The 18,793-nt window shown below is 41.9% G+C and overlaps 1 long non-coding RNA gene across 1 annotated transcript; it reads right to left on the bottom strand.

The window, feature by feature from the left end:
* Positions 1 to 2,227: 2,227 nt before the first annotated feature.
* LOC122465342 lies at positions 2,228 to 18,654 on the bottom strand. Its single transcript, XR_006290098.1, has 3 exons — positions 16,945 to 18,654; positions 8,156 to 8,245; positions 2,228 to 2,626 (listed from the first exon to the last, which is right to left on the bottom strand). It is a non-coding gene; the product is annotated as an uncharacterized LOC122465342 (long non-coding RNA).
* Between the last annotated feature and the right edge of the window lie 139 nt (positions 18,655 to 18,793).

The raw sequence follows: 18,793 nt of genomic DNA, 5'->3' as shown, positions 1-18,793 counted from the left end.
CAGTGAGAGGCAAAAAGGCATCCTTTAAAAAGTGGAAGTTAAATCCTAATGAGGAAAATAGAAAGGAGAATAAACTCTGGCAAATAAAGTGTAAAAATATAATTAGGAAGGCCAAAAAAGAATGTGAAGAACAGCTAGCCAAAGACTCAAAAAGTAATAGCAAAAAATGTTTAAGTACATCAGAAGCAGAAAGCCTGCTAAACAACCAGTGGGGCCACTGGATGATCAAGATGATAAAAGAGCACTCAAGGACAATAAGGCCATTGCGGAGAAACTAAATGAATTCTTTGCATCGGTCTTCACGGCTGCAGATGTGAGGGAGATTCCCAAACCTGAGCCATTCTTTTTAGGTGACAAATCTGAGGAACTGTCCCAGACTGAGGTGTCACTAGAGGAGGTTTTGGAACAAATTGATAAACTAAACAATAATAAGTCACCAGGACCAGATGGTATTCACCTAAGAGTTCTGAAGGAACTCAAATGTGAAACTGCAGGACTACTAACTGTTGTCTGTAACCTATCATTTAAATCAGCTTCTGTACCAAATGACTGGAGGATAGCTAATGTGATGCCAATTTTTAAAAAAAGCTCCAGAGGAGACCCCGGCAATTACAGGTCAGTAAGCCTGACTTCAGTACCGGTTGAACTGGTTGAAACTATAGTAAAGTAAACTGGTTGAAACTATAGTAAAGAACAAAATTGTCAGACACACAGATGAACATAATTTGTTGGGGAATAGTCAACATGTTTTTTGTAAAGGGAAATCATGCCTCACCAATCTCCTAGAATTCTTTGAGGGGGGTCAACAAGCAGAGGCAAGGACCTGTTTGTGGACTTTGTCTTCACACTTTTTGTTTATAACACTTCTTTCTCTCATTGCTTTTGCATATTCATAATACGAAGCTATGATTTGCCATCTCTAACACGAATACTGACCTGCGCATAAGTGTCACTGAATTAAAAAGCTAGTTTCTAGAATGTTTCAAAGGCTAGTACTGCATGGGTAGGCAGTTACAAATTAAAACCTTCTACCAGGCAGACTACATGCTAGACAGAACGTACAAAAGCTTACAAAGAGAAAAGCATTACATTAGGAATTCGCATACATTTATATCTATCCACTATGCAGTACATGCAATCTACTGCTACTGATGCACAGCCTTCAGTGAGAGACATATTTGGTCAGCAAATTTCAATTGAAAACTATTATCATTTGAGATACTTTGACAATTAAGAATATACGATGTGAAAACGTGTTTTCTTGTTTGTATATCAACATTTTGCAATATTTGCCATATGCCAATGGCGTGTGGCAAAAATACTTGCCCATGCAAAACCAATTAAAAAAATTTAATACATTGTTGTGTGATAGCTTTGATCAATAAATACCACACTAAGGTGTTGAAATTAACTCAAATGGTGAAAACTGTAGTCATAGTCATGTTGCAGTGTTTCTGGAAGTGTGCAGCACCAACAACAAAAAGACTCATTTGGGGTATCATTGTTTCACCTTGCCTACAGGCTTACGGCACCACTTGACAGTTCCACATCATACCTTATCTAAACATACATAAAATAAGCTTTCAAATGACATATAATGTGGGTGTGCTTAAGGTGGGGACATTAAACGCCAAAAATCTTTTCTGAGGAATTGTCACACCTATTTGAAGCTGGTACTAAGACTTCTTAAAGTACCCTACTGTGATCATTTCTGGGGAAGTATTAAAAAATAAAACAAAATACAGACTATAGCTGGATCTGAACACTGGGGAGGAATCTTGGATTGTTGGTAGAAGACCACTTGTTTTTGATACTTGAGAAGTATGTTGTTGGCACTGGAGAAGGGATGCATCTCTTCTTTTCCTCCCCCAATTGGACATGGGTGGAGATAATTTGACATTTTTAGCAGGGCTTAAACTCAGTTCCTCAAGTGACTGTCCACATGGATTATGTTTTTGGCCAGTATCTGCAACTCGTGCTTGGACCACCCAAAGGTGTAAAAGGCAGAATAGGCTCAACTATCCCTCAGTTCCCTACCAATCACAGCAGTGAGACAGAATCCCTGTAGTGTCTGCCTGCTTCTTTGAGCACTGTGCTAGCATTAGTGTTAGTTAGTAGTATTGTTAATTAATTAGTAGTGTTAGTCTTTTTGCCTGTTGGCACAAAAAACCCCAAACATTTTTAGTTAGATATTTAATTTATAGATTAGACCCTACCCTCTGTACAGGGGCTCTAGCAGTATGGCATAAGTGAAACCTCTGGGGTTTAAACCTGACCCTTGTTTGAAGCTTCAGTGCTGCTTAATGACAGGCACTAAAGGTGCCTTGTTTGTTTAGTAGAAGATGATTTTCCTGAGCTATTCTCCTTCTCTAAGTAGACTCAAAAAGGTAGAGCAGCCTTCTTAAAATTCTTCTTATGGCAGACACTTATGCAAGCCTTGGTAGACATCAACAGGAAGAACAATATATAAACCTCAGACCTTGGTCAGTCCCTCGCTGTAAGAGTCCCAGTGAGCCAAGAGATTCTAGCCTAAGGTCCTTTGATATGTCAAAGAAGAGTCCGCAGTTGTCTGCCTGCATCCTGGAGAGCAAGAGAGCAGCAGGAAGGAACTCCCTCTGGTGCCTACCTGAGACACAAGAATCAGCAAGTGTCTGAGTTGTTTTGGGTTCAATAGTCAAAAGGCAGTGAACAGTCTAACAAAGAGGCAGTGTAGACCACTGTACGCTGCTGTCCAAAAGAATCCAATCTTGGATGCATATGCACCAAGAGGAAACCATGTGGACAACATCTTAGGAAGACTCACAGTAATTGTAAGGTAAGTAACCATTCTTTCTCTGCCCCCTGTAACCTTTGAGAGCAACTATTTGCCCTGTTTCACTCCTCCAACAGTATTTGTTACTGCATTCAGCAGTGATGGATTAGAACATTATCTATATATTTCTGCTAAAATGATCAGTAGCTTGAAATAACATTTAAATTGTCATAATTGTGTTTTAGAGTTAATACCCCCTTGAGAAGAATGTGGCAGTTGATGCCTCTCAAATATATTGTTTTGCTGCATGTTTGCAAACTGATATGTAACACTGAAACATTTTATATTTAGAAGATTTTCTTCACAAATATGAGGCCTACACACTTTTTAAAGGAAGGTTATATTCTGTATCCTAATTCTGTGGCACGACAAGGATTGAATGGCAAACTATGTAGTATTGTAGAAAATACAGGTTCTTAAGCCAGATTTTGCTCCCCTCCCAAGTACAGTGATGTAAATATAGCATATTTTCATTTAAGTCAATGGAGTGACTTTGATGTAACAGCAGAATTTAGCCCCCTCCCTTTAGCTTTCAATATGACCATCTCAGATGCAAAAAAGCATTTGGAAATTGAATAGATAACCCAAGGTTTTTTTTCCCACTGTTTTCTATTGTTTTGTTTTTAAGACAAAAATAAAATATTCAAAAACTTATAGTGAAGTACTTATTTTTCAAATCCACAGAAGAACACAGTTTGGGGAAGTACACAAATCAGGAGATCAGTACATATTGTGTACAAAACTACACTCAATCCTGCAGTTAGATGCAAATGAGTGGCCCTTTGCACACACATGGAGCCCCTTTGTAGTCAATGGGACTGTGCAGATGCAATGGCTATTAACATGGATCCACATGGAGGATAAGGGGCCATACTTTGGGCTCTACATGCAGTAACTCATGAAAAAGCTACACACCGAGGGAAAATGGTAGGTTATTACACTGTGTCGTATTTCTTTGGTTGGAGTTCTTAAGGTTTAAATAAAACTTTGGGGCCAAGTATATCCATAGTGAAACTCCATTAACTTTAGTAGTGTTAGAACTGGAATGAGTTTTGCCCTGATAAACTAAATTGCATTCAGCCCTGATACTTGTATGAGCTAGCTGTGTTCTTTGCTTCCAAGATACGCAACTGATTGGAATCTGACTCTGAAAAAAAATTATAGACATCTTTTCTTTAGTTCTTTAAAACAAGCAAAATTAGTTGTCTGTGAAAGGATGCAACAGTCCTTCTATTTTTCTAGTCATGTGATTTATAATAATCAGCAACAGTGAAAGCAGATATCCTCCACATGTATTCAAAAAGCATCTCTCTTGGCAATTGCTGATAAGACTGGAATCTGTAGTCTGCACTGAACAGAATTTGAATGATGAGCTGAACAGCAGAGTGTTTGTGTGCATGTATAGTAGGGAAAGTCAGGCATAGTGTTGAGAATTGACATATAAAATAAAGCCGAGATGCTGAAAAGCCATCCTTACAAGGTTTAAAAAAAACCCAGCCCAAACATTTGGTTAACCTTTGTGAAGTGGAAGTGCTCATCTCTCACTGTTTTCTGAATGATCTTAAATTTGGTTAATTGTTTTTAGATTTGAAAGCAATTGGCAGACAGTCAAAATTTGAATCTGATGAAGTACAATTGGTTTGTTCACATGAAGTTTAGAAAGGAAAATAAAGATCTAGCAGACAATAAAACAGTCATGATGAAGCTAAGGCTAAGCCATCATGTCAACACAGAAGAAAGCAAACAGTGTTAGTGAACTGATTGGAGCAAGCAACATTTGAAAAAAGATTTTCTGTTGGAGGAGACCTGATAGGGTTAGAAGTTTATGCATTTAATGACCTTCAGCAAGTCATGGGCAGGTCATTTATACCAGGATTGCCAATTCAGGGCTACATTGGCAATATGCCAAAGACCAATGACCATACCTAATTTCCATAAATTGAAGCAGCCATTTTAATCTAATGCCATGGCCATGGAAACTACAGTTCATAGAACGCAATGCCCCATGTTGATTCCAAGAGGCCAACATTTAGAACTCTGCCAGCTGCATTTATCCTGTGGACTTCACTTAGCTACCCTGTGGTTCTGATGTAAATAAAATAATCCACCAAACACTCCCTCCTCAAATACTTCTAAATTCTAATATAATGTAATTTACACTAAATAAAAAGTAAGGTTTTATATGCGTAAATCAATGTTACTTTACATAATTAGCTGAAATGTAACTCAGACCTGTATGCAAAAAACAACACAGTACCGTGTATGCGTGACAACAGTTGGTAGAAGAGCTTCTGATGGAACAGTTTTCCTTTGGAATTTTCAGTGGAATTTAAACATTTTATGGGAACATGTCAATTCCACCAAAAGCTTAGAGGGAAACCAGTCAGACAGACAAGCTAACTGGTGGACTGGCCAGGCTGCTTGCCTCATGGCCACCCTCTCAACCTGATTTTCCAACAGTCCGCCCACCAGCCAGCCACTGGGCTGGTAGGAACCCAGTGTCACCTGCTGCCTCAGCGAGCTCCCTGGGCTGCCTCAGCGAGCTTGCTTGTTTGCTAGACAGTCAACAAGCCAGCCAGCTCGCTAGCTCCTCGGTTGGTGGGCCCTGAAATTGATTGTTCTGTTTTGCCAGAAATACTGTGCTGTCAATGTTTCACGCTGATGTGGAACAAAATGAAACACCAACAACCTGTACATGTCTTGCAAAACAGAAATCTCTTCAGTGGCCAGCTTTATAAATAATAAAGGATGTCTGGAGTACTCTATTTTGTAGAAAAGGACAAGAAACATGGGACTCCTACTGTTTCAAGCCTTAGAGGAATTACCAGAGGGAGCCAGGTATGGTGTGGGAGTCCTCTAGATTGTATTTATTTATTTAGGTCCTTGGAGACTTAAATACCCACCTAGACAATTCTATCAACAACCTTGTATCCTGACCTGCATGGTAAATATTTGGTTTCTCCCAAGTTATCTCCAGATCTTTACTGTCAGCCAGACACATACTAGACTATCTTTAGCCAAGGGGTGGATACTGGGAACATAAAAAACATACTTCTCTCTGTCAGATGATCACCTCATCCAAGTGAAAATCATAGCTTTCCCACTATCTTTCTTAGGTGGCAAACTGACTAGAATGGTTCCTTCTTAAAGTCTATTGAGTCAATGAATTTTGAGATTTTCAGAATCCAGTGAACCAAGAACTAACAGGGAACCTATTTAACAGCATTACCAATGTATGGATGATCTGGTGGAGCAATATAACCACGTGGTAGCATCAACCATGATGCCATGGCCCCAAATTACCTCTTTCCCCAACATCTCCATAGCTGATCAGTGAACTTCAACAGATAAAATACAAAGGCCTAAGACTAGAATGCTGCTGATGTAATATGCACTTTGAATCTATTCAACAGCAGCACAAGGATTTTTCACTGAAATAGACTATTCTAAAGGAAGTGAAAAAGGCAGTGGGGCAACAAATCTTCCTACAGAGAGTAGACACAGAAGTGACTCTGAGTTGGGACAGTGTGAGTACTGCTGCTACTCCACCTATTGATGAGAAGGCTCCCCACTCAGGTACCAGCTCCTCCTGCTGCTTGTCTTGCCTAATAAGTTGTCTCTTTACCAGCCAGTGAAAAGGCAGGAGGTGGGGACTTCTCCTTCTGCTTTTAGAGAAAGAGGAGGGCAGTGTATTCCTGAACCCCCTTCACTTGTAACTAATGCCTGTCCATATTTGTTCATAGGAAGCAAAGTTCCATTTCAGGATGGCTGGACATGGCAGTTGGGGAATGCTAAAGAAAATAGAAAAGCAGAATCCATTGTTATCCCTCCTTTAAACTAAGTTAAAGGCTCCTGCTGCAGGACACCCCTTTTATTGCCTCGTCAGGGCTTTGAGATAAAGCCTCAAGAAGATAAAGTATTCCACTGTATCTCACCCCAAATCTGAGAAGACTTCTGTTTGTCTTCAAAACACATAGATGAAACTGACAAGAAAACACAGTGCAGTGAAAGATAGCTGTTAGAAGTGCAGAAGGCTTGCTGATCAAGAAACTTACTCGTTTATAACAGGAACATAATACAGAACTAAGAGATGGGATTTTCTTAACACAGACTAAAAATGGTAAAGAATAAAACTGCTGCAAAACCTGAAAAATGCCTTTGTCATGAGAAGGCATAACCTTTGAAATTTCAGTTAAAAGGGAATATCCCATGAATTGAAGATGAGGATTTTCAGACTTTCTAGTTCCTTAAAGTCCTCTTTTGTTTTACATTGAGAGTAGTGGTGTCTCTTACCAGGGAAGCACAGGCAGGCAGTAGATTAGTACTTATTTAGATGGTAAATTCCAGCCTATTTGAATTGTATTAAGCATTCTCCTTACTTCTGTGGGATTTGTCATAAATCTTGAGTAAATATACTTAGCACAACCTCAAAGACTGAAGTTTTGATTTCTCAGAGGGCTCAACTCTTTAAGCCTTAAAACTTCTCTTGTTTAAGAGAGATAAAGCAAAGGAATCTACTTGTCAAAACAAATATAGCAAAAAACCTGACTACAGTCCTAGACATTATCTCAATGGGAAGTGGCACTCATGCTAGGCTTTTCGGTAGCATTCTTTGCCCAGGAGTGAAATCTATTATAGGAATTAGTACAGCCTCTTAAAATGATAGCATCACTAAGAAGCAAATGAATCCTATTCTCTTTCCCTCTGTCACCCCCATCCATTCTTCCTCTTTTAAATAGTCTTCAAAGTTTTCTTCAAAGGTCTCCATCCTATCTTTGTTGCCATGGTCACTCAAAGAGTTGAATCAACATTTTCAAAAGTAGTGACTGCTCTAAATGCTTTGTTATTGGAGCTACTGAATCAGTTCTGTGCTGACTAGCGCAACAGAAGAGAAGTCTTTTTCAAATCAAGTTTACCCTGCACATTAAACTAATCTGAGGGGAAAAAAACAACCATGTGCTTGCCATTGGCGGGAGGCAAAATGTGGCAGGAATGATGATGACCCCATTGTCCTGGCTGCAACATTTGGAGCAACACAAAGGGTTGAGAAGATACAGCTCTTCTATGACATCTAAAGATGTTTTACTCCCTCTTTTTAGTCACACTGAAACTGAGAAAGACAACTGCCTCTCTGAAGGAAAGGGAGTCAGGAAATATGAAGGCTTCTGAGAATTTATAAAAAAAAAATCAGACTTCCTCCCCCAACAAGTGAGCAGGCTGAAATAAGGGTGACACATTTGGGCAGCAATGGTGGAAGGAGCTGGCTGGGTCAGTCCTAGACAATGGATGTAGGGAGAACACTGGGGCAGCTTATTTATTTAAAAAAATGTAAGAGAGATGCACCTTCTGTCATTTTGCTTGATTGGGGCTTCTCATGTCCACTTCATTGTTCCCCTTCAAATCTCTTCTCACAACTCTCTTTTGTCCTCATACCTACAAAACCCATGACAATGGTTAGCCTGCTGGTGTGCTGAGACCACTGCCTGTTACACTGACTAATACTGTCTCACTGTTTCCTTGTATGCCCCCATTTGCCTGTATCCATCTGATGTTTCTTGCCTTCTATGGAGGTTGTAAACTCTTTGGGGCAGGGATTGTCTTTCTGTTCTGTTTTTGTACAGTGCCTAGTACAATGGGCTCCTAGGTGCTATGGCAATACAAATAATAATAAATGAAGTATGTGTTTGCCTTTCTTCTGAGAGGAGATGGGGTAGAGAGGTATGTCTCCTCTATCTTCATTTGACTTTCTTTCCATGGCTGTCTCCTTTCCTTATGTCTATTTTCCATATCCCCCCTTCCTCCTCCAAATCTTTCCTTTTCTAGTTATCTGTCTCTGCCATTACCCTTCCAGCAGCTCTTTCTTTTTATTCACCCTTCCCACATTATCTGCTTTCCTTTGCTAGTAATCTTCTAACTTCTGCTTCGGTTTACTCTCTCATGTTCTTGCCAGTCTATGCCCCACTCCACCAATGGCTTCCCTATGCTCTGCTGAGCTGCTCCCATCACTTCCCTATCTTTTCTTTTTTCTCAAGTTTCCATAAACTGTTTCTCTCTTACCATCCACTGTTGCTGGAGCCCCCATAGCCTTCTTGTCCTGTTCCTCCTTATTTCCATGCACACTTCATCCACATCGATTCATCCAGCCCGTTGCTCCTACAGCTCCATCGAGTTTGTGTCCCCACCAGTTTCTAATCAAGCCATCCTCTGTCCTGCAGGCCTTCCCTCCAGCCAATTGCATTTCTGACCCCAACCTCCTTCTCATTTAAACATCCTCTGGCCTCAGCCCTCCCTCCAAAAACCCTACTAATCCAATTCATCCCTGTCCCTTAGTACCCAGTGCCCTCTTCCCAGCAAATGAATCCTGTGAGCCACAGCTCCTTATGTACTAATGTAGCCATTTGATTGTCCACAATTCCCATCCCTTAGCTCCAGTTGGGCCCGTTCATTCTCTGATCCCCCGACATTGGGTGCACCACTCACTGCTGGTCTAGCACCTCTTCCTGGTCACTCTGGGGATTAGCTCTTGAGGTCGACTTCCCTTTCCATGCAGTCACTGTCTCTCACTCAGGCCTGCAGCTACTCTTTCATCCCAGGAACTGCAGTGTCCTCTTCATGACTCAGCCCTCCATCCAGGTGACTCAGTGTTCCTCCCTTCCAGGGTAACAAAGTCCCCTCTCCCTACCAGTTCTAGGCAGTCTTCCCTTCCACTTCTTTAGTGCCACTCCCTTAGTAGCTGCTAGGGGAACCCAGGCCCACCCTCTACTCTGGGTTCCAGTCCAGGGCCCCTCAGCTCAGCAGTTCTGGGCTTTCCCTCATTGCTCCTTCCCTGGACCACTTCTTGCCACACCTGGTTCCCCTTCTCTCTCTGGGTGTACTAACTCCAAACCCTCTTCCAAGGAAGTGACTACTACCTGCTTTCCTGCAGCCTTTCCCAGCAGCCACTGCTGTCTGATGTTAGCTACCTGGCTTTATACAGGTCCTGCCTGTTCCTACACATTGATTAGCTCCTTGCCTCTTGCTCCAGGTGCAGCCTGTAGAGTTAAATTAGCCTCCCTGGCCACCTTAACCCCTTTCAGTCCTGGGTGGGGTGGTCACCCATCACACCCCCACGAAAGAAAGAGCAGTGCTTTGTGAACCAAACCCCCCTTTACATTCACTCCAAGATCAGTTTGCCTCTGTTATCCTGCTCCTCTTTTGCTTCATTTGATCTCAACACGGGCAGAATCATCAAGAAGATTCCCTCTGCAGTCTTCTGCTGTCACCCAGGTCTTCGAAGTCATTTTCTTTTTAATGAACTGCCTAACATCCAGTCAACACCTTTGTCATCTGTTTGTTTACAGGACTGCCACATCAAAAACTAAATGTATACGGTATGTCCTCAGGCCTTTAAGCAAGAGGCGTCCACATAAGAAAGAATGGAAGGCTGAGAGTAGGAGACACCACAATAGATTAGACTGTTATGTCACCTGGGGAGAGAGATATCCCATGTGAAAGAGAACAGGTCTCTCTCTCTCTTTCCTACAACATTTTTGACAAAGTGTTAGATCCTGCTCTCCTTACCAAAGCACACTCACTGAATGCATTGGGGCTACCCATGTGAGAAAGCCAAGCAGGATTTGGCCCAATATCCGATTTCACCAGTTCATCATAACTTAGAATGGGTGACAGTATCTGCTCAGGAAGCGGTCCACGGATTGGAATAGCAGAGGTATTTCAGGTCAAGCTTACACAAAATATGGCTACATTACGTGTGGCTCTGACAAGCACTAATAGCCTGTCACTAAGCATAATGTTAAAACAATTTGAGCTAACAGCAAACACAGAAGGTGGGAGGAAAAAAGACTGGCAGGGATGAGAAAGAACATGTGCTCAGATATTACAGTGATGAGGGTCACATACAGACCAGGATAGATAGCAGAGAACACCAACATGATCTTATTGTGAAATAATGTGAAACCAGGTGCCAGAGGCATAAATTTGTCTAATTTTAAAATCTATTCAGCCAGCAATTTTTAGAACTACATACACACCATCATTGGTTTATACTTTGTCTGATGATCATGAGAGTTTCTTAAGAGAAAATGTTTTTGGTTTAGTGGAGAGGAAGTGGAAAAAAGAATATGAAAGAGAAAATAACTTTTAGGAACAACAAAAAACAAAGTAAACCACATCCAAAAACTATCATGGATTCGTGTTGGAAAATCAATATAAAAACATTCTAAAATAGAAAACTTTGAAACCATATTGCACTATTTAGTATGAAAATAATACGCTTTAGAGTCTGTGCTAACAGAGAATGTATTTAATCTGATGCAGAGTTGGAGATGAAGCAATCCAGTCTACCATGGGAATGCTTAGCTCAGTGTCTGGTAGGCTGCCAACCATTTAAAATGTTTTTGTGTTGGTTTAATGATTGCTCCCATGAGCCTTGATGGTAAGGATTGACATTAATTAAAATACTAAGTCATCAGAGCTTGTATTGTGGAGTGGGGGAGACGCAGAATTGGATCCAATCCTCTTCAAGGTTTCTTTGGCTTTCCACATTTTTCTTTTAGATGCATTGTACATGCCAAGTATCCTCTGAGCTGAGGCACAACAATGTAAACAGACGTTCTCTGCAGATATTAAGTAACTCTTCAGGTTTTCCACACATTCCCATTTAACTGATTACAGGATACTCATTAAAATCAGCTGAACATGCAACTGAGTTGCATTCTGAATGCTAAATATATAAACAAAAAAGAGGATTTTAAAAGATGTACACTATACGCAATCCAGTAGGAGCTTTGGGCCTCATCCTGCTCCCACTGATGTAATGGGCAAAACTCTCATTGTCTTCTCCAGGAGCAGGATTTACCTGGAGCATGTTGGAAAAGTTACGCCTTTGAAGTCTGTGAAGAACTTTACATACCAAGCATTTGATACCCAGGCACAGACTTGTGAATGTTTATGGAAGGATTTAATTTGAGAGACTAATAAAGTTACACTCAAATAGTATAATATGCTGTGAATAAGGTCGAATGGTAAAATAATGTTGGCAAAATTTTTAATGAAAGATTTACCTTCTTGTCTTTAAGTACCCAATCACAAAAAGTACTTCTTACAACTTTAAAAAATTGCTAAGTGTTTTTATATTACAAACTCAAGATCCAACCCTAAGAGGCATCGGTCTTTCTACTATTAGCATTCCCATTGCATTGCACTAGAGAAAGCAGTGGGCGGAGAGGTTGCAATGTGTCCAGCTGTCATTAAACCTTAGAATGAAATTATTTGCACAATATGGAACAACAAACTGAAAATCAAAACAAGTTTAATATGAGATAACTGCACTAACACTTTATATCAGTGAGAACAGTCTGAGCTCCAGCCACAAAAAGACTACTCAGGCATTCATAATGTAAGTAATAAACAGCCCTCTTTTATATGAGAATATAGGGTTCTCTCGTGCAGGGAGTCAAGATGCTTTTTGGTTCTTTTACCAGTTCTGTAATCTTGGGGCAAGCCTCATTTACGCACTAGTGGGGAACATAGCTATAATAATGCTTACCTGACTCACAGAGATGGTGTGCAATAATTAAGATGTGTGTAAAGTACTGATATCCTCTGAGAGTACTAAGATATTGATAAACACTATTAAATGTCATGACAGGGCTTTTCTTATTTAGGGAAGCAACACTTTTGAAAACTGGAATGCTGTTTTAATTTGATTAATTAATTAGGTACAAGTTTGTGGGTCTCCAAATATATATATATTGTGTATCTCTACATTAACTGGCAGGTGCACATGCTGCAGTACAAACACCAATAAATTTTCCTATATTGTGTAATTGGGCTTAGGTCTCTATTTTGTAACTTTCAGAAGTCAAACTGTGTGTGAGAGATTTGATCACTGCAACAGAAAGCACTCAAGGCCAAGTGATGGCATTCCTGGATTATGTGAACATTCTTTGGGATTTTCAACATGTGTGAACCCAAGATTATCTGTTTCCATATATTCTCTCAGATCCTGGTGTTCTTTATCTGTCTGCACACCACATATTTAAATATTTTGGCTGAGATCTGATTTTCCACTAGATCTAATCTACAGGGGTTACAGGCAAATTATCTTCATCAGTTTCTTCTTGAAGGTTGCTGTATCAGGGGGCTTGGGGTGCTGGGCAGCCTAGTGGTTGGAACGTTAGACTTTTAGCCCACTGCTTGGTTGAGGAGCCTCAGTCTTTAAGGCAGGGAAGGAGGGGGACCCAGACCATCTCTCTCCACAGGCTTCCAGCCCTTGGCCCTGTGTGCATCGACCCTTGAACCGGGTGCGGGGGGAGCAGCCTCCCAAAAAAGAGTCTAAATCTACTGCCCTGGGCTTCTTCCTTCCACTATCTCTTCAGTTCGGGGTGTTAGCCCTCTAGTCCAATTCGCTGGGTGACTTGCCTCTCATAGTGCCCTCTCATGGATCTTGCCAGCACCTTGCCACGGTCCTAGGCTCCTTCAAGTGGGGCAGCCATGAGATGGTGAGGCTGAACCCCACAATGTCTCTGGGCTTCATACATCAGTTCCTCAGGTGCAGGAGGCTCCTAGGTCTCCTCCTTGGCTGAAGAGACAATACTCACTACCAGGTGGCTGCATTGGCTGGCAGGCTAGTGACCCTTCCTCTCAGGTATGGAGACAGCTAGCTCTTGCCTCTGGCGTTCAGCACCAAACTGAGCCAGGTATTCTCCTTTTCTTCCCCACTCCAGACCTGGCATTGGCTGCAGGTATAATGGGCTAGCTGGGCCCAAAAGGTTCTCTTTAACCCCTGCTTTGCTGGTGGGCAGTTTCTCTGCTTCTTCACAGTTGCCATGCCCTTTCCCTAAGGGATTGAGTGCCTATTCTATGTATATTCTAGTTGCTATGCAGATCTCAAGCACATGCGGGAAGAGTGACTAGTAGAGAAGAAGGTCCTACATATTATGGGGTTCTGGTGTGTCTTCCATTATATGTACCCAACTCTCTCTCCTGGCTGCAGGACTAGTAGGGGGCTCTGTGACAGCTCCTTGCTTGAGCTGCTAAACAGCATAAAGACCATTCCTCTATTTATCTGTAAAATAGATCTAGTATTCACCTCAAAGGGTAAGATAAAAGCTTAACTACTATTTGTAAAAAGCTTTGAGAGCATCAGATTAAAGGTTTTAGAGAGAAAAAAATAACCTACATTTCTCCTGCTGTTGTTTAAAGCCTTTTATTATAGCTATTTGCACTACCCCATGAAAAGAATAATTCTTGGTTTAGATTATAAAGTATATTGTATAGCCGTAGACAGTATAAGCACAAGTTAAATATATAGCCAGTACTAAGTTCTTTTAACTGTCTTCTGGAATTTAAAAAGGAAGTTCCCAGTGTTCCCTTTTTGAAAAAAAGTGAGTTTTGTTCACTGCTCTTTAAAAGGTCTCAAAAATCCATGAGCCCTTTGGCAAACCCAAAACAAACTATGTACATGGAATAAGCAGTACATAAGCACTCTGGTGCACTACAAGTGCAAGCTTTAAAGGAAAGAGAATCCAATTGTTCTCTATTTCCTTTTTGGCACAACATACTGTGAAGCAATGTTCCCTCTAATTTTTGACAGGCCGTTTGCACAAAAAATTCCTTCTGTGCCAATTTTTGACAGGCTGTGTGTGCAAAAAATTTCTTTTGTGCTTCTGTGCAAAGTTTTGTGTGCATGGTGTTTCGCCATGTGCGCGGGGTTTAGGATCTGCGTGCGCACGCGCACAGCTTAGAGAGAACAGTGCCGTGAAGTGAGTCACCTGTGATCTGTAAAACTGTATATGAAATACATACAACTTATATTGGAAAAATTCATATTTGTTAAGACTACACTGTTTTTAAGCCTCTAAGCTAATTTAGTTCAAATTAAGCAACAATTATTGGACTTCTTAGAAAATAATTAGTAAGCTTAAAAACAGAAAAACAGCTCGTCTGAATTATTTTGGGAAGGAATTGATCTAGTGACTAGAATGTGGGACTAAGACTCAGGAGAGCTGGGTTCTCCTTCCTGGCTCTGCTACTGATGTCCTTTGTGCCCACAACTCACTTAACATCACTTGACTTCAGCTAACCCAACAGTATATTGGGCATAACGGAGTTGAAGTGAGGCTTCATTCACGTTTGTTGAGGTTCATAGAATATCACAGTCGGAAGGGACCTCAGGAGGTCATCTAGTCCAATCCCCTGCTCAAAGCAGGACCAATCCTTCATTTTTGCCCCAAATCCCTAAATAGCCCCCCGTTGTGAAGACCAAGACTATAACAGGGTTCTAAAAAGAACTAGATAAATTCATGGAAGATAGGTCCACCAATGGCTATTAGCCAGGATGGGCAGGTATGGTGTCCCTAGCCTCTGTTTGCCAGAAACTAAGAATGGATCACTTGATGATTACCTGTTCTGTTCATTCCCTCTGAAGCACCTGGCATTTGCCACTGTCTGAAGACAAGATACTGGGCTAGATGGACCTTTGGTCTGACCCAGTATGGCAGTTGTTATGTTATTAAGTGTTTTGACTTTCTTAAATGAAAGCGCAAAATATTGTTCAATTGTTACTAATGGGGGGGGGGGTCTGTTAAAGGAGTTCTCACAGTGCTACCGCTATACAGCCACTGTGATGTCCCTTTTTGAAACTGGGCTTTTTTCTTCGAATTGTGCAGAAAGGCATAAATAATTTTAAACGCTTCCTCTGCTATAAGAGGTAGGGAAGAAGAAAAAGTGTTCTATTATATAGAATGCTGTAACATCTACTACTAGGCTTGGCTACTGGATTTCCTACCTGCTCCCATTAATTCAGGAATGAAATATGCTTGTTACAAAAATGTTTTCACTTCAATAGTTGAAGATCTGATATGTTAGTACCAAATCTTCAAAAGGAGGGGAAGTTTTATTTTTCATCCTTTCTACAGCCTTCTGGAAAAGTAGAATGCATGGAAATGGTATGGACTAGAGCTAAATTGCTCTCTCTCTTTAACTACAGACACTTAGACACCATCAGTGCTATGGCTATCATCACCTTCATAAGGAAGTGAAAGGTAATGAAGTCACTCAGCCAGCACATATTCACTGCTTTATTGCACTTATGATATCCCTAAAGAGAGGGATTGATATTCAGGGTGAAAATGCTCATTTTTTCAGTTTGTAAGACATCTAACACAATGTAAACAATTGTACATTTGAAAAAATGAGGACATTTTTCTAGCCTAGCATGAGCTCTTGGGCTGTGGCTGCTCACAGGGTATTATTGACTCTGGTTCTCTGATCTGGCTGTATCAAACTCCTTTGGTCAGGAGGGTTAGTAAAAGCAAGCATGGCTCATTTTCTTGGAAAGCGGGGTTACATTTTGTTTCCTTCCTTTGAAACCCCCCTTTAAAACAATAAAATAAACCAAAACTTAACCCAGAGCTTGAGCCTTGCCGTTTCCGTAGCAGCACAAACAGTTTGCCTGGTGAATGTTTACAAAGTGAATTGCTAATTAATTGCATTTTTGTACTAATTTCTTGAAAGAAGCAAAGGCAGTGAGATACTCACTGCTAACAACAGGTTTCAGAGTAGCAGCCGTGTTAGTCTGTATTCGCAAAAAGAAAAGGAGGACTTGTGGCACCTTAGCAACTAACAAATTTATTTGAGCATAAGCTTTGGTGAGCTACAGCATAGCCCATAGTCCTAAAAAAGATGAGCAAGCCAACAGGGTACATGATGGTCAAATATTTAAAAAGGGTCAAGTCGCTCCTCAGCTGTGCACATTTTGGAAGGAGAAAAAGAAACAAGTTGATGTGACGAGGGACAAGGAAGGAAGGGAGCGCAAATGCCTGGAGACCTGATGGAACAAACAGCACCAATACTAAACATCTATTTTCAGTCCTCTGGTTGCATCGGGTTAGAAACTGCGCTGACGGCTTAGATCCTGACGACATATCTAGTGCCTGTCCGCCAGTGCAGTGTTTACCGTGGTAGTTTTCACACGTGCCTGGTCCGCCTTTAGCAGCGCTGCCTGGCAGCGCCACCACCCCAACCAACTCCCGCTTCGCCCAGCAGGTCTTTGACAGATAACTATAAGGCTGAAAGTTGGGGGGGGGGGGGGGGAAACACCCTCTGTCCCTGATCTGACCGGGTCCTACCTTTGCAGCGCTGCCCTACACCGTGCACTGATCCTGCTCGCACAGGAACGAGTTGCGACCACCGTTTCTTTTCCAAAACCGACTCGCTTGGGGGGTTTGATGGTTCGGTGCAAACGTTAAAGAGGCCCCAGTTTATCACGTGCCGATGAGCACTTGCCTTCAAATTGCTCAAGCCTCTGGCAACACTCCTCTTGGGAGGAGCGGGAGCCGGTGGGGCCCTTCCTCAGCTCCTGATTTTGCAGGCGTCAGAGGAGCTGTGTCAACTGGAGCCGCTCTGTGGCACGGCTGCTGCAGTAGTGAGTCAGCTCACTGTTTATTAGGCCCGAGGCAGCGGGGTTTGGCTGGCCGGGTCGGACACGAACCCTTGTTTTCTAATGGCAAGCACCGGCACACCGCGGGAGCCGCTCTCCCCGTTTGCCTCCTGCCCTGGCATCCACAACAGGTGCCACGCCGGCCACAGCCGATCCTTTGCGCCCCACCCGAGAGCGCACTGAAGCTGCCAGCAGCATGAGGGGGCACGGAGGGGTCCGATGGGGAGGCGACACCCGCCAAGACAAACGCCCTCAGGCAGCGCGAAGGTTGTTTCCAGGGTGAGCCCGGGAAAAGCCCGGGGAGCCGCGCGGCCTGGCTGGGGGACCCCTAGGGGAAGCTGCGGCGCTGAGCGAGCCTGCCCCGGCCGGCAGAGCAGCGCTGTGCGCAGTGAGGTAATCCCCGGAGAGCAGCGAGTGGGTGGTCTGTGCGGAGGGAGGCGCTCGCTCTGCTCCCTCGGGCCTGATGAGCCAGTTCCTGCAGCTGGGCCGAAGGCGGCCCGCAGACTGCACTCGGCACATTTCTTCATTTCTCACTTGAGTGCCCTTCTTTAGTTCCCTTTCAACTGCCCACTTTATATCGGCTTCATTACACCACCGCTCCATTTGTAATGTAAATCGGGAAACTCGGGGAAGTTTTTCTTTTGGCCTTGTCTACGGAAGAATACCGAGAGGTATTCAAAACGTATTAACACAAATCAATGGCACCAATAAAAGCAAAATCTCCTTAGCAACATAATCTTGATTGCAAAGGGAGAACTGAGAGCATTTAGCAGAACAGTGGCCCACATGGAATACGCATTTGTCTAGAAGAATGCAGCACAAAGCCTAAAAGAGAGATGCTGAAAAAATCCAAAATTAACTCACACTGAACAGTTACTCTTTTTTTCAAAAGTACACAATTGGCTACATTAAATCTATCGTGCGCTTTTCTGCTCAGCAACATTGTATCATACCGCTTTGCAAGCTGAAATTACAACACCCTGCATGCTTCAGAATAGTTCCAGGGCCTTTTTTTAAATATATCTAAAAAGAGGCTGTTAGGGATTTCCTAAGCAGAGTAACCGAAGAGGGTAAAATGTTTCATACATAAAGAAATAAGTTGGCTGATTAAATTCAACACTCTCCTCACAGCACTGGATAGAAGTGGAGTTAATATTGCTCATTAAGGTTCAGTTTAAGGAACATTACTAGGTTTTGTAAGACAGCCTGGTAGACTTGCCTAATATGAAGTAATGAAACAGTAATGATTCTGATGGGAATAAGCTCCTGACTTTGTCAATTGGATGGAAATAATATATTAACTGTGTAAGTAAGTAATATATAAAACAAAACTGAAACACAGCCTTAACAATGGTGTTATTTACTCCACCATAATGGTAATATATACCAATATCACTCTGGTATGAAATACTTAAGAACTTTAGCCACAGAGTTAAATAAAAGCTAGTTTGAAAAATTCAGTGTAGGCAAAACTATCCAGTTTGAATACTGCAGTTCTAGAGAGTTTAGGAACAGTAAATCACTCACAATTGATTTTT

The sequence above is a fragment of the Chelonia mydas genome, chromosome 4 (assembly GCF_015237465.2).
Source record: "Chelonia mydas isolate rCheMyd1 chromosome 4, rCheMyd1.pri.v2, whole genome shotgun sequence".
In the NCBI taxonomy this organism is placed as follows: Eukaryota; Metazoa; Chordata; order Testudines; family Cheloniidae; genus Chelonia; species Chelonia mydas.
The sequence above is the reverse complement of the archived record's forward strand: the minus strand, read 5'-3'. Positions and strand labels throughout refer to the sequence as shown.